This window comes from Felis catus, chromosome X (genome assembly GCF_018350175.1).
Source record: "Felis catus isolate Fca126 chromosome X, F.catus_Fca126_mat1.0, whole genome shotgun sequence".
Lineage (NCBI taxonomy): Eukaryota > Metazoa > Chordata > Mammalia > Carnivora > Felidae > Felis > Felis catus.
In genome coordinates, this window is record NC_058386.1 from 1,755,508 (window position 1) to 1,768,456 (window position 12,949).

The 12,949-nt window shown below is 50.0% G+C and overlaps 1 non-coding gene across 1 annotated transcript; it reads left to right on the forward strand.

Moving 5' to 3' along the window:
* The first annotated feature begins 8,795 nt into the window (after nucleotides 1-8,795).
* On the forward strand, nucleotides 8,796-8,880 carry TRNAG-UCC. The gene has a single exon. It is a non-coding gene; the product is annotated as a tRNA-Gly (tRNA).
* The last annotated feature ends 4,069 nt before the right edge of the window (nucleotides 8,881-12,949 follow it).

Here is a 12,949-nt window from a genome sequence, read left to right on the forward strand (position 1 = left end):
CACAGCCACACTTGCAAAGGTGTCCGGGCTTTCTTTATCCAGGAGTGATTGCTGCATCAAAAGGGGGGAAGGGACGTGGCCAAAAAGTTAGAGGCCAAGAGTTCTGGGGAAGGGTCTACAGGATCCTCTGGGGGCAGATCTAACAAGTGACCACAGACCAGGTGGCTGAAAACCACAGGAATCCCTCCTCCACCAGCTGTAGACACCAGGGTCTGAGATCCAGGCGGGGCAGGGCCGTGCTCCCTCCTGAGACTCCAGGGGAGGGTCCTTCCTGCCTCTTCCAGCTTCTGGGGCTCCAGGCGTCCCTGGGCCTGTGGCCACGTCCTCCTGTCTCTGCCTCTGTCTTCACGTGGCTTCTCGTCTGTGTCTGTGTCTCTCCTCTTCTGTCTCTTCCAATGACACTATCTTTTTTTGTCCAAATATGGTCACTTTGGAAGGTTCTGGGGTTAAGACTTGGACATATATTTTGGGAGTCACCATGTAGCCCACAAGAGTTTCCGTATTAGGTAACTGCCCAGCGGCCAGTGGATGATCCTGGGTTTCTGTGTGTCTCTGGAGGCTGAAAAGGAAGCCATCGCCGAGTGTTATTCCTGACCTGCCCCTTGGGATTTCGGCAAAATTCAAAAAATTCTCTACATTTGCTTTAATGAACCTTTATAATACACAGCGGGGAATCGGCAGTTACTGGTTTGCTTTGAGTGTTGGATGCATTTGAGGAAAAGTCAAAAGTTGTTAAAGCCTACTGCCAGCTCGCCAGACACCTTTTATGCTGCAGAAGCAGCAAAAGAAATATAATTTCCGAAGGAGCAAGGTTTCCACGTACACGTCGACGTCAGTGGAAAAAGTGGCTGGTTTGGAAACAGCCAGCAGAATGCAGGCACGGTAATTCTCAAGATTTCGTTTCATTAAAACCAAAGCTTGCTGGTGTGGAGATCAAGGAAAGCGCTTTTGTTGACTTATTTATTTGTTTTGTAGAGGAAAGAATTCTAAGATTTGGAGAAAATTGATTGACCTCGGCAGTAGAGGACGCGTATCCGCTAGCAGGGGAAAGTTCTTCGGAGCGCCTTGTCTTAGGTGTTACGTTAACCCGAGCGGTGCCGTGTGCGAGAATGGGGGCCCGTGCTTCGCACAGGCTTCGGGTTCCCTGTAAGAATGTAACAGACACCATCCAATGCCAGCCAGGACCGCCCCGGGAATACGCAGTTGAGGGGCGCCTGGGTGGCTCAGTCGGTTCAGCATCCGACTTCGGCTCAAGTCATGGTCTCAAGGTCGGTGAGTTCGAGCCCCGCGTCGGGCTCTGTGCGGACAACTCAGAGCCCGGAGTCTGCTTCACATTCTGCGTCTCCCTCTGTCCCTGCCCCATCTACTCTCTCTCTCTCTCTAAAACATAGATAAATATTAAAAAAAAAATGATCAAAGCCATGTGGAAATTCCACTCCCCTGGAAAAAAAAAATCTTCCACTTCAGATAGTATAAACCCAACTCGTGCTTTTGAAACAGCAGGATCAACCCGGAGTCCAAACGCTTTAGCTTTCTAAACATCACTCGTGGAGTTGAAATATTAACGGAAATTGTTAAAATGTTGGAAAAATTCTGAACAGATGGATATACCATAAACCATAAGGCGTCAGTGACCCTTAGCAAAAGCAGAGAGAGTAATTTTAAAAATTGATGTTGAAACTCTAATTGGGTCATACACACACGCGCACAAAAATCTACGGCAAATCTTATTTGTACGAGACAAATGTTAAGTTCATCACGGCCCCTCTCTCGTTAATGCGTATCCCAGATCTTGTCGCATGCATGAAATCGAGGGCCGGTTGTTGTGTTTGCAGGGTTACATGGAAGCATTTATTAAATCCAAATGGAATCACAGCTTAGCCGGCCGCACCACCAAAGGGCTCTGATCACTTCCTGAAGACAAAGGAATGTGGACTCTTTGCAAACCCCTCCTACACAGCACACGCTGTTGAAATGGGGTGGCTGCTTGGTTTCACATCATGATGTGTGTGCATGGTCACGGGGGAAAGGGATGACTCCGTAGAGATGCCTAGGTCGGTGATGAGTGGATAGATATAGATGATTGATAGACTGACAGATAATAGATGGGTTAATATATTAATAGATGGATTAATAGGTAGATGAAACATACTAGACAGATAATAGATGGGTTAGTATATTAATAGATGGATCAATAGATAGATGAAACATACATAGGTAGCTGGATGAATAGATGGGTGGATGGATAGATAGATGATGGGTAGGTATATAGATAGATGATAGGTGACAGATAGATGTATACATGGATAGATAATAGGTAGATAGATAATAGATGATTAGATGGGTGGATGGATAGATGGATGAATAAATAGATACATACATACATATGATGGGTGGATACATAGGTGATAGATAGATAGATAGATAGATAGAAGGATGGATAGATAGATATGATGGGTGGATACATAGGTGATAGATAGATAGATAGATAGAAGGATGGATAGATACATATGATGGGTGGATACATAGGTGATAGATAGATAGATAGATAGATAGAAGGATGGATAGATAGATATGATGGGTGGATACATAGACAAATATATACATAGAAGTATCATTGATAGATGATAGATTGATCGATGGATGTTACATACATACATACATATGTATGGATGGATATGATAAATAAGATAGATGGCTAGATAGATACATAGATACATGTTACATATGATTGATAGACAATAGATGACGGATAAGTCATATCCACACATATGAAGGTATCTTCCTGGTTCATCATTCAATTTTGTTACTTAGTTGACTGAGGAACTATACAGACGTGTGAAATCGTGAGCAAATGTCCGAGACCCATTTTTTCTGGAGACCCGCTCTGTCCCACGGCATAGAAAAGTCTGTCATGCAAGGCCGCCCTCTTGACCTCATTAATAGCCCAGAAAACAGCACGCGTTGACTTGTAGAGCTTTCACTGACAGTTTTTGGATACGATTCAGACTGTCATTTGCTAGCTTGCCGGAGGGAACTCGAGACTTTGTTGCGATGTTGCATTTCTTTCAGGCAGGGTGAGGTGGGGGAGGAAATATTTTATCGCCGTTAAGTAATGTGGAGAGCTCCAAGCATCAGCTAACCTTTGTATCTAACACGCATCATTGCTAAGGTGACCTTGTCCTCTTTGGGCAAACGTATCGAAATGAAAACGAAGGAGCGTCAAACGCGTGTCCAGCTGAGTGCAAGCTCCGGCTTCATCAGGGGGACTCCTGTTCACGAGCAGGTCGTCTGCATCACCCCCCTCCCACCCCCACCCAATGCCTCCCGTCCTGTCTACCGGCACATGAGGGAGGAGGAAGCCCCAGAATTCTCCTGGGCCCTAAACGAGGACAGACACGCCTATCACTGCCACATTGCAGGAGGAATTTCCCCGATGAGTCAGAACCAGAGAAAAGTCATCCCGGACTTTCCATGTGCTCTCCTGGGAAGAGAGAAAATGTGCTGAGTTATCTGCATCAGGGGATTTATTTTGTCTCTCATTGTCTTTCTCCGGGGCCTGGGGTCTGTTGGCTTTTTAAACGTAGCTGCCCCAGCGGTGGGTTCCCCCAGGGTGGGACCTCCCTCCCTGTCTCGCCTTCTCTCTGAGTCTCCGTCTCTGTCTCTTCTCCATCAATTATACCTGCGGACGCTTTGTGTCTGCAGCTCGGCAGGGTGGTCACACCTGGCCTGGGGTGGGACCCCCACCCATTTGGGGCCAGGTGCACAGCAGAGCGGGGCGGTATTCTCTGCACCCTGTGGAAGCCCTGCGGAGAGTGCGGGAGGAAGGGGGCTGTGCCTGGCTGTGTGCCGTCTGCCCTGTGTGTCCACACAGCCGCGTTTTGCATCCTCTTTGCCTACCCAGGAGCCCCGGTCCCCGTGCACGGAGGTGCCCAGACCTCCAGGACCCCCGCACCCGGCTGCGAGAGGGGCTGCCCACTCCTGTCCCGCGGGATCAGCACCCTGGATCCCGGCTTGCGGATTTTCCCTCCTGGATTCCATCTGACCCGGGGCCAGGCTGCCTTCTGTTCCGAACTCAGGGATGGTGTGGGCGGGGTGAGCTCCGAGGGGGAGTTTTCCAAGGGCCAAGAATGTGTCGATCCGAGGATTTTCATTTTGTGGACAGCCAGCCTTTGAAAATGAGGCTGGAAAGGCGACGAGCCTGTTTGTCCCTGCGATGTTTAGACCTGCTGGTTCCCCTTTGCAAGGATGGGTGCTGACACAGTGCAGAACCTTCCGGGGGACCCAGCGTGGAGGCCAGCGGATACGCTTTAGAGGACTTTGGGTAATTTCAGGGGACCGGGGACGCCTGCCTTGTCCGTCCCTTCCTGTCCCTTCTGGTGGGTTCACGGTCCTCCAGCATGTAACCTCTCAGCTAGGGGTGACGGAGGGCCCTTTTGGGGTTTACTGCCTTGTTTTCTTCTCACTAGTCTGGAAAGAACAAAGATGCTGGGCTGCTTGGTTTTCTCAGTCCAGGTTGAGAGGCTGCCGGTTCAGGGCAGGGCGCCCCCAAATGTGCGATTTTCGAATTAAAATGGGTTAAGAAAGAGCCAGAGCGAGACGGACAGCAGGGAGGGTGCCCATGCCGTGCACAGACACGGCCACACACACCGTGAACAGATAGATGCACACACAACCACACAGATGCTGACCCTCAACGTTCATTCCGGAACGGACTTCCCTCCCCTGTTTTTCCTGCTGACCTGCTGTCCCTGTGATTAGAGACCAGCCAGGGGCCCACAGGGAAGGGGACAGTGCCTGGGGCTGCGGCCTGGACACGGGGGCGGAGCTCTGGGCACACACCTCCCCTCCCCCACCCACTGCATTTCACTTTCGCTGTGCGCCTGCAAACGCTGGCCTCCCCTCTCCACCTGCGAGCTGAGCATCCGTGTTTATCGCGAAAGCACAGGGCCTGGTGCAAAGTTGGGATTTACTGTTCTTACATCCTCCAAAGTGGAATCCCAACTTTTTCTATTTTTACAGTTTGGCGAAGGGCTGGTGTCCTCTGTGGGGGAGGGGGGCAGACTGGTGTTTCCTGGGGCATGTTGTTGGGTCAGAGACGGCTGGAATTGGGAAGGTCGTTGACGTTGGGTGTGGTCCGCAGGCACCACTGGACGGACCCAGCTCCCAGGCCTCGATGAAGGTGTTTGGCATGAAAATGCATAACTAGGTCAGCACCGCATGAAATGTATATAAGTAAGCATCTCAGATACATGTGTGGATATAACGGATATACGCATATATCATATACATGCATATGATATATGTAAGGAGAACATATATGATATAAAACAGTGGTACTCCTAGTAAGAAAATGCAACGGGGATTATTTTTGCCATCAGGTGGACTCCACTCGGATTGAATATTTAAAATTATCGTTGTACACAGTGCTGTCTTCCTAAAAAAAAAAAAAAACGGTCTATACCTTGCAGAATGAGAAAAAGAAATTTCAGTGGGTGTTTCATGCTCGGTGCAGAATGCAGGGGAATCAAGCATTCTGTACACAGGAACCAACCATCTGGAGAAAGACGGGGGGGGGGGTCCAGGGAAGGTAACGGGGTATCAGGACCTCCTCTCTCAAGGTGCAGAAACCCCAACGAATGCATATGCTGATTTTGCACAGGATTTCAGAAATGGTCATTCGGAATGGCAATCGAAAAAGGGCCAAGCGGTATTTCCGTGAGTTTTCATTTGACGTCGTGGATGAGGCGGGGAGGAGAGGACTTTTCACTTGTGTTTTTTATGCTTCTGAACACTGTTGCTTTTTGTTGCTACCTCTCATGTATCCGCCCTCACCGCTGACCCAGTAAACCCAGCAGAATGTAAAATTGTTTGTCTGTGCTGCCTCATTTACTTTGCTTCACATTAGAAATGCAATTTCTCAGGGCACCTTGGTGGCTCCGTTGGTTGAGCGTCTGACTTCGGCTCAGGTCATGATCTCATGGTTCACGAGTTCGAGCCTCACGTCGGGCTCTGTGCTGACGGCTGAGCCTGGAGCCTGTTTCGAATTCTGTGTCTCCCTCTCTCTCTGCCCCTCCCCTGCTCGTACTCTGTCTCTCTCTCTCTCTCAAAAATAAATAAACAGTTAAAAAATTAAAATTTACAAATTTAAAAAAAGAAATGTGATTTTCCCCCCTATTGGGGGAGGTGTGGGTGGGTCAAGGCATTTGTTTTGTCTGATGATGCACCAGGTCCCTTAGGCTGCTGATGTGGAGGCCGCCATGGGGACCAAGCAGGGGAAGGTCCAGTTGTCAGGGTGCACAGCTTGCGAATCGGATAATCCCAGGGTGGCACAGGTAGGACTTTCCTGGGGTGGCCCTCACAAATGACCATACTTTTAGGGACTTACAACAACAGGTGCGTCCTCTCCCAGGTCTGTCCCCTACATCTCCCTCCACCCCACCATGGGGGCTTCTGCTAACCTTCGACGTTCCCTCCAAAGGGGACCACAATGTGCTATCCTAAACTATAGATTTTTGGTGATATGGGCGATTTTGAGCTACAGGTTTTTTCAAGCCAGCAGGTGCAGGAAAAGTTCTTTACTTTTCCCTGACTGCCTAAAAACAGAGTGTGTGAATTTCCCCTTTTCCTAAAAGAAATCCACATTTGCAGAAACACCTCTTACCAGAAAGACAGTGACTTCTGGAGGCATTTCTTACTATCCGAGAGACTTTTCTATGCACATAAGAAGACAATGCCATTTACAACACAATTTACCTTTCCCTTTCTCCAAACTTACTTCCTCCTATGGGAAGCACAAACCCCTCTTCCTCTGTTTACTCTAAGGTGCTACACAAACATCATCAGGCTGCCTCCTTGAACTACAGCTTTCTTTGTGAGCTCCCATGGTTACAAATGTACGTAATTAAAGCTAGTTATTTTCTTGTGAACTTATCGTCCGTTTAATTTGCATCCCTCCGGTACAGAATTAGCAGGGTAGAGGAAAATGACTTTCCCTCCCCTACTGTTGGCTTGTAGAACCATCACCCCAATCTCTGCCTCTGTCTTGACATGGGTTTGTTTTTTTTTTTTTTAGATCTGTGTCTCTTCTTCTTCAAAGGACACCTGTCACTGCCATCAGGACATGACATCATCCTAACCTGCAATGGCGATGGTCCTATTTTCAAATAAAGTCACATTCTGAAGTTCCAGATGGATGTGCATTTTGGGAGAGGGGGACACTCTTCCAGTCTCTACAAGACTCCGTCTCTTGAGTCACAGAGTTACAAATTGGGGAGAACTGTGGAAATGCTGGGCCCTGGGATTTAAGGCACACGGACAGGATAAGGGGAAAGGGGTCCTAATAAAGGTGGATCTGGGCCGGGAGGCCAGGCATCGGAGAGTGATCTTTCCAGATGTGGGTGTATTTTTCTCTGCTCTGTCGGGGGCATATGACTTCCCTGACTAGATTGAATCAGCACTGTCACTCTCTAGCACGGGATGCTATGTCCCCAATGTGACGATGGCATCGGGCAGTCAAGGATTCTCAGAAGAATGGACTTTGTCGCTCAGGCTGTGTTATGGGCACATTCTCGCCAACACGTGGTGTCATTGCCTTGTCCGTGGTCCCTCCCTAACAGCTGTGAGGTCATCCCTCGCTGCTCATCCCTCGGTTAAGCATCTGACTCGTGATTTCAGCTCAGGTCATGATCTCATGGTTGGTGAGTTCGAGCCCCATGTTGGTCTCTGCACTGATTGTGTTGAGTCTGCTTGGGATTGTCTCTCCCTCTCTCTGCCCCTCCCCTGCTCACTCTCTCTATGTCTCTTAATAAATAAACAAACTAAAAAAACCCATATTTCATACAGTTTGTCTACACTCAATGGCGTTGGTATCTCTGTTAACGTCCACGACCAGTAGCTGTGGTCCTCATGTGCCCTGCAAAGACTATGTCAGAAATCACTGTTTATTTATTTTTGAGAGAGAAGGAGAGTACAGAGTGCGAGTTGGGGAGCGTCAGAGAGAGAGAGAGGGAGACACAGAATCCCAAGCAGGCTCCAGGCTCCGAGCTGTCAGCACAGAGCCCGAAGCGGGACTCGAACCCACGAACCATGGGATCAGGACCTGAGCCGGAGTCGGTCGCTTCACCGACTGAGCCACCCAGGCGCCCCGAGATTAAATTTTTAAAAACTCTACGCAAGCACGCACACCCTGACACAGACAGACAAAGAAACCAGTGGGAAGCCTGACGTGTGCACCTTCTGTGAAAACACACGATCACATCTTTGACAAGTTTGCGGAAATCAGGGATATCTTCACTCATCCCATATGAGGCTGCTGGTTCTTGAAAGAGGTTTTTTACAGGTGCACGAGTATTGTGCAGCCAGCCTTGACTCACTTAGTTGCACGTCAAGCCCAAAGCATCGGGAAGCTCGGGCTTTGATAAGAGCGGAGAGCTGGGGTCGGGAAACGTCTCGCTCGTCGGATTCACAGCCGTGTGTCTGCGGACGGAAGGCTCGCCCTGGAAAGCCGGCACTGTCCGTGGGGCTGAGGCTGAGATCCACTGCCTCCAAGAATCTGGCAGGGGTCCGTCCAGACCTGCTTTTCCCAACGCCCGTGAAAAAGAAGGCACTTTCGGGGATTCATAGTAGCAACATCTGGGATCTCTGGTCTACCGCGGAAAGCAAGTTTCTCATGTGCAGACTCTTGGGCGAAGGAAACCATCCAGGAATACAAGCAAGGGCAGAGGGTACGTTGCAGGCGTCATAGTATTTATCGTGATGTTGTGCAGTGAATCCAAATAAATTGATATAGCGGCGCCTGGGTGGCTCAGTTGGTTAAGCATCTGACTTCCGCTCAGGTCATGATCTCACGGTTCATGGGTTCGAGCCCCATGCTGGGCTCTGTGCTGACAGCTCGGAGCCTGCTTGGGATTCTGTCTCTCTCCCTCTCTCTCTCTCTATCTGCCTCTCCTCTGTTCAGTCTCTCTCTCTCTCTCTCTCAAACTAATAAATAAACGTTTACAAAAATAAAGCGATGTAAATGCCTCTCAAGGGGAGATTGGGCAAGTCAATGAGAATAAATATATTCGATGTACGAGCCAAGTGAGTTTGCTTCTCTCTGTCTTACAGGCAAGAGATGAATAGACAGGTTGGCTCCAGCCTCCCGGGGGATGAGTCAGGCTGCCGTGATTTCAGCCAGGAGACAAGATTCAACGGATCTCAGCAACACGCCCCTCTTTACCCGAGCGGAGGACACCGAAGGCCGGCAGACAATCAGCGGCTCCTTCAAATGTGCGCACCACCAGTGGCCATGTGGCGTAGGGGTGGTGGGAGCACAGGGGTCCCAGCAGGCTGCCTCAGGGTGAGCACCTGCCTGGGGTGTGCAGGATGGGGGCAGGTGGCCGTGAGCCGGAGGGGAGAGGGGAGGGGAGTGAGTCGCAGAGCAGCTCGGGGACGGCAAATAGGGAGCAGGGGACACTTAATGCAGGATGTGGACGTGATGCTGGGGAATGCCGGAGACCACCTGAGCGAGCGGTTTATTCAGAGCTGGGGAAGGAGTCGGCCGCTGAGCACAGATGTGTCAGTGGAGGCTCCGAGGCGGGCACAGGTGGGGCCCACCTGCCTTGTGGACAAAAATGGGAAAGGACAGGTGTGCACGTGGCTGGGGGCTGGGGGCTCCGGGAGGGAGCTGGTGTCGGCTGAGCAGAAGCAGGGCGTCCTATGGGATGGGTCAGGGGGAGCCTGACCCAAGCCTTGTTGGGCTGGTCCTAAGGTGGGAAGAAAACCAGGGGCAAGAGTGAGGGATCTTGGCGGGGGGTGATCAGGTCCCGGACATTTGGGGCCTTTGCTGTCAGGGGTTTTCTGTTTGCACAGCTGGTCTGGCCACGGCCGGTTCTGTATTCGGTCTCTCCGCAGGGAGGATCTGGGAGCATTTGTCGGGAATGGCGGCCGCTTAAGCATCCGAGCTCAAGGAGTTTTCCTTCTATTCTGTTATCTTGCCGTTTCGGTTACCTGTGGAGTCCGCCTGTCTACTGTATCCAGCAAATCAGCTGGGTCTGTAATGAGTGTTCTGGCCGCAGGGAGTGGCTGTGCGATCACACCCACCAGCATGCAGGTTCCCCGGGGGTTTGTCTGAGTCTATGCGGGGGTGGAAGCTAGCTGTCAGTGACTTCAGGCATATTTTCACCCAGGATGATGCAGGAAAGACAGAAACTCACTGCCCGGGTGCCCGGTCCTGTGGGGTTATCGTCTACGCGCCCCTTGAGACTAGAGGGGCATCTCAAGAAACTCTGCGTGCAGGAATCTCCCCAAAGGCTGAAATTCCCTTAGCCCGTATCATTTTTAATGCAAACCATCTGCTTGAATAGAAAAAAAAAAAAAAAAAAAAAGAAATCCATGACCTCATTTTGCTGTACAACAGACGATTCTTTGGTTTTTCACCAAGAGGCAGAGCACTAATTAATTTTAAAAATGCTGACCTCTTTTGAATTATTTTAGTCCTTTAGATGAAAACCATGTGTCCCGGTGGTGTGGGTTTTTTACCCCTTCTATAGGCTTGAAAGCCTGGGTGTTTTTGGAAGCTTGCTATAGTTCATTGTGAACTGGCGTTTTGCTCAGGATGGACAGAACAAAGACGTGCATTGTGAGCATGACAGAGAGAGAGAGAGAGAGACGGAGAGAGAGAGGGAGGTGCATTTTAAGGAGCATCAGGCATAAATGGAATTAGAAAATTCGTTTAGCGCTGGCCAGCACGTGCACATTGTTTGACCCGATTCAGCTAGAGCTCAGACCCAGGAAAAGGGGGAAAGGAAAATAGAAATGGAGAGGGGTGGAGAGGGGTGCGAATATTACGGCAGGGCTCACGGGGGCTGAATTCACTGGTGCCCTCGTGTGCGTGTACGTGCCTTCGTCAACGATCAATCATGTACTGGTCCTCGAAGAGACTATTGATTCAGAATATAATTAGGTTTGAATCCAAGGTGGCTTATTTCAGGGAGGATTCACGACTTACTGAGTCATCCTGAGGCTTGACAATCAAATGCTTTTTTGGGGGGAGGGGGAAGCAGAGAAATTTCAGAATAGGATAGACAGAATAAAAACAGAGTTCCAAGACTGGATCGATGCCCTCCTCACTGGCTGGGCTCCTTTGGGTCAACGACATCCCATAGCAACTGTACCTTTTTTACAAGTAATGAGGTGACAAGAAAATCACGGAACGCGATGTGCGTACAGGTTAAAGAGGTCTCCTTTCCACACCTTTTGTGGAGTTTCCTAACACCATGTATAGAATTTGTAAGCAAGGAAGATCCATGAGCATGAAAGGAGTAAGTAGGACAAAGCAGTCTTGATAAGATGGGGGAAATTATGGTTCCATGTGCTCTGTCCTGTCGAATGCTCGTCAGTCACATAGTCGGGTCTGAAGAATTAGAAACTCACCCAGTTCTTGTCCGCACCAGATAAAGGCCAGACACCGTGAGCTCAGCCATGCTGGGACGCCCCAGCGTTTCTTTGCAGGACAAGGAATTTTGACACATCGTGAAGTAATGTGCGGTTTCCCCAGAATCGGTTTTTCAATAAATGGGGCGAAAATACGGACACAGGAATTTGTGAAAGATGCTTACGGTGTCAACATCAAAGCCAGAAGGAGTTGGAGCTCTAAACATCCACTGACGTGACATCCCACAGGGAGACGTGGGTCCTTCAAAAGTGAATCAGGAAGATAAATGACTTACAAGGAAATTTAACTGAGATTAGGAAAAAGCCACGCTCAGCAGAGATTGCAAAACGTGCTGATGCTATTGCAAAGAAAGGCTGTCACATTTAATTGTTAGAAATCTCAAGGGGGCTATCAAAGAGCAAAAGAACAAGAAACAAAACTTTTAGGGATGATGAATCACTTTGGCAAATTTCACTGACTGAGTTAACCAGATAATTACCAAAAAAGTTACCTCGTTTTGGGGGGTGTGGGTGAAGCAGATAATCCTTCGGTATGATTGTTTCACCGTGGAGAACACAATAAACCCATATACATCATGTATACGGTAGAGCCCACCTCCCCTGGGGACGGAAGCTAGACGTATACTACCATATATACGGTAGACCCCGCCTCCCCTGGGGACTGGAACTGGACGTATACTATCATATATACGGTAGATCCCACCTCCCCTGGGGACTGGAACTGGACGTATACTACCATATATACGGTAGATCCCACCTCCCCTGGGGACTGAACTGGACGTATACTATCATATATACGGTAGAGTCCACCTTCCCTGGGGGACTGGAGGTGGACTTATACTATCATATATATAGTAGAGCTCACCTTCCCTGGGGGGCCTTGAGCTAGACTTATACTATCATATATACGGTAGAGCCCACCTCCCCTGGGGCACTGGGGCCAGCTCAGGTGCTGTCCTACCCAATCGACCCCTGTGCTACTGACACCCTGATGCCACCCAAGGGCCTTTGCCCCAGACATGTCACCGCCTGTGGGTGTGGTCAAGGACGTCCCAACATCCCGCGGATGCACTCACAGGCTCGACCGCCCCCGCCCCGCCTGCAGTGAAAGACACCCCCAGGGAGAGCTGGGCACCCAGCCCAAATCCCACAATTCCAAATGCATGCCTCCTGCTTTGGGGCATTTCCTTGGAAGTTGTTTTAAGATGCATTTTCCTGCAGATGGCCCCTGTTCCTTGGAGGGGACATGCTCCGGGACTCGGCGTGATGACTGGGTTGCCCCTTTTACCGTGGTGTTCCTCAGGGTTCTCCAGAGAGAGCCAACAGGATGCGTGTGCATGTGCAGGTGTATTTTAAGGAGTGGGCTCGAGGCGTTGTAGGGGCCGGCGAGGCTGAAATCTGTGGGGCAAGCCAGCAGGCTGGAGGCACGGGCCGGCATCGACGTGGCCAACTGGAGTCCCAATTCCACAGGGCAGCGGGCTGGAAGGTCTGGCAAACACCGCCCCCTTTTGTT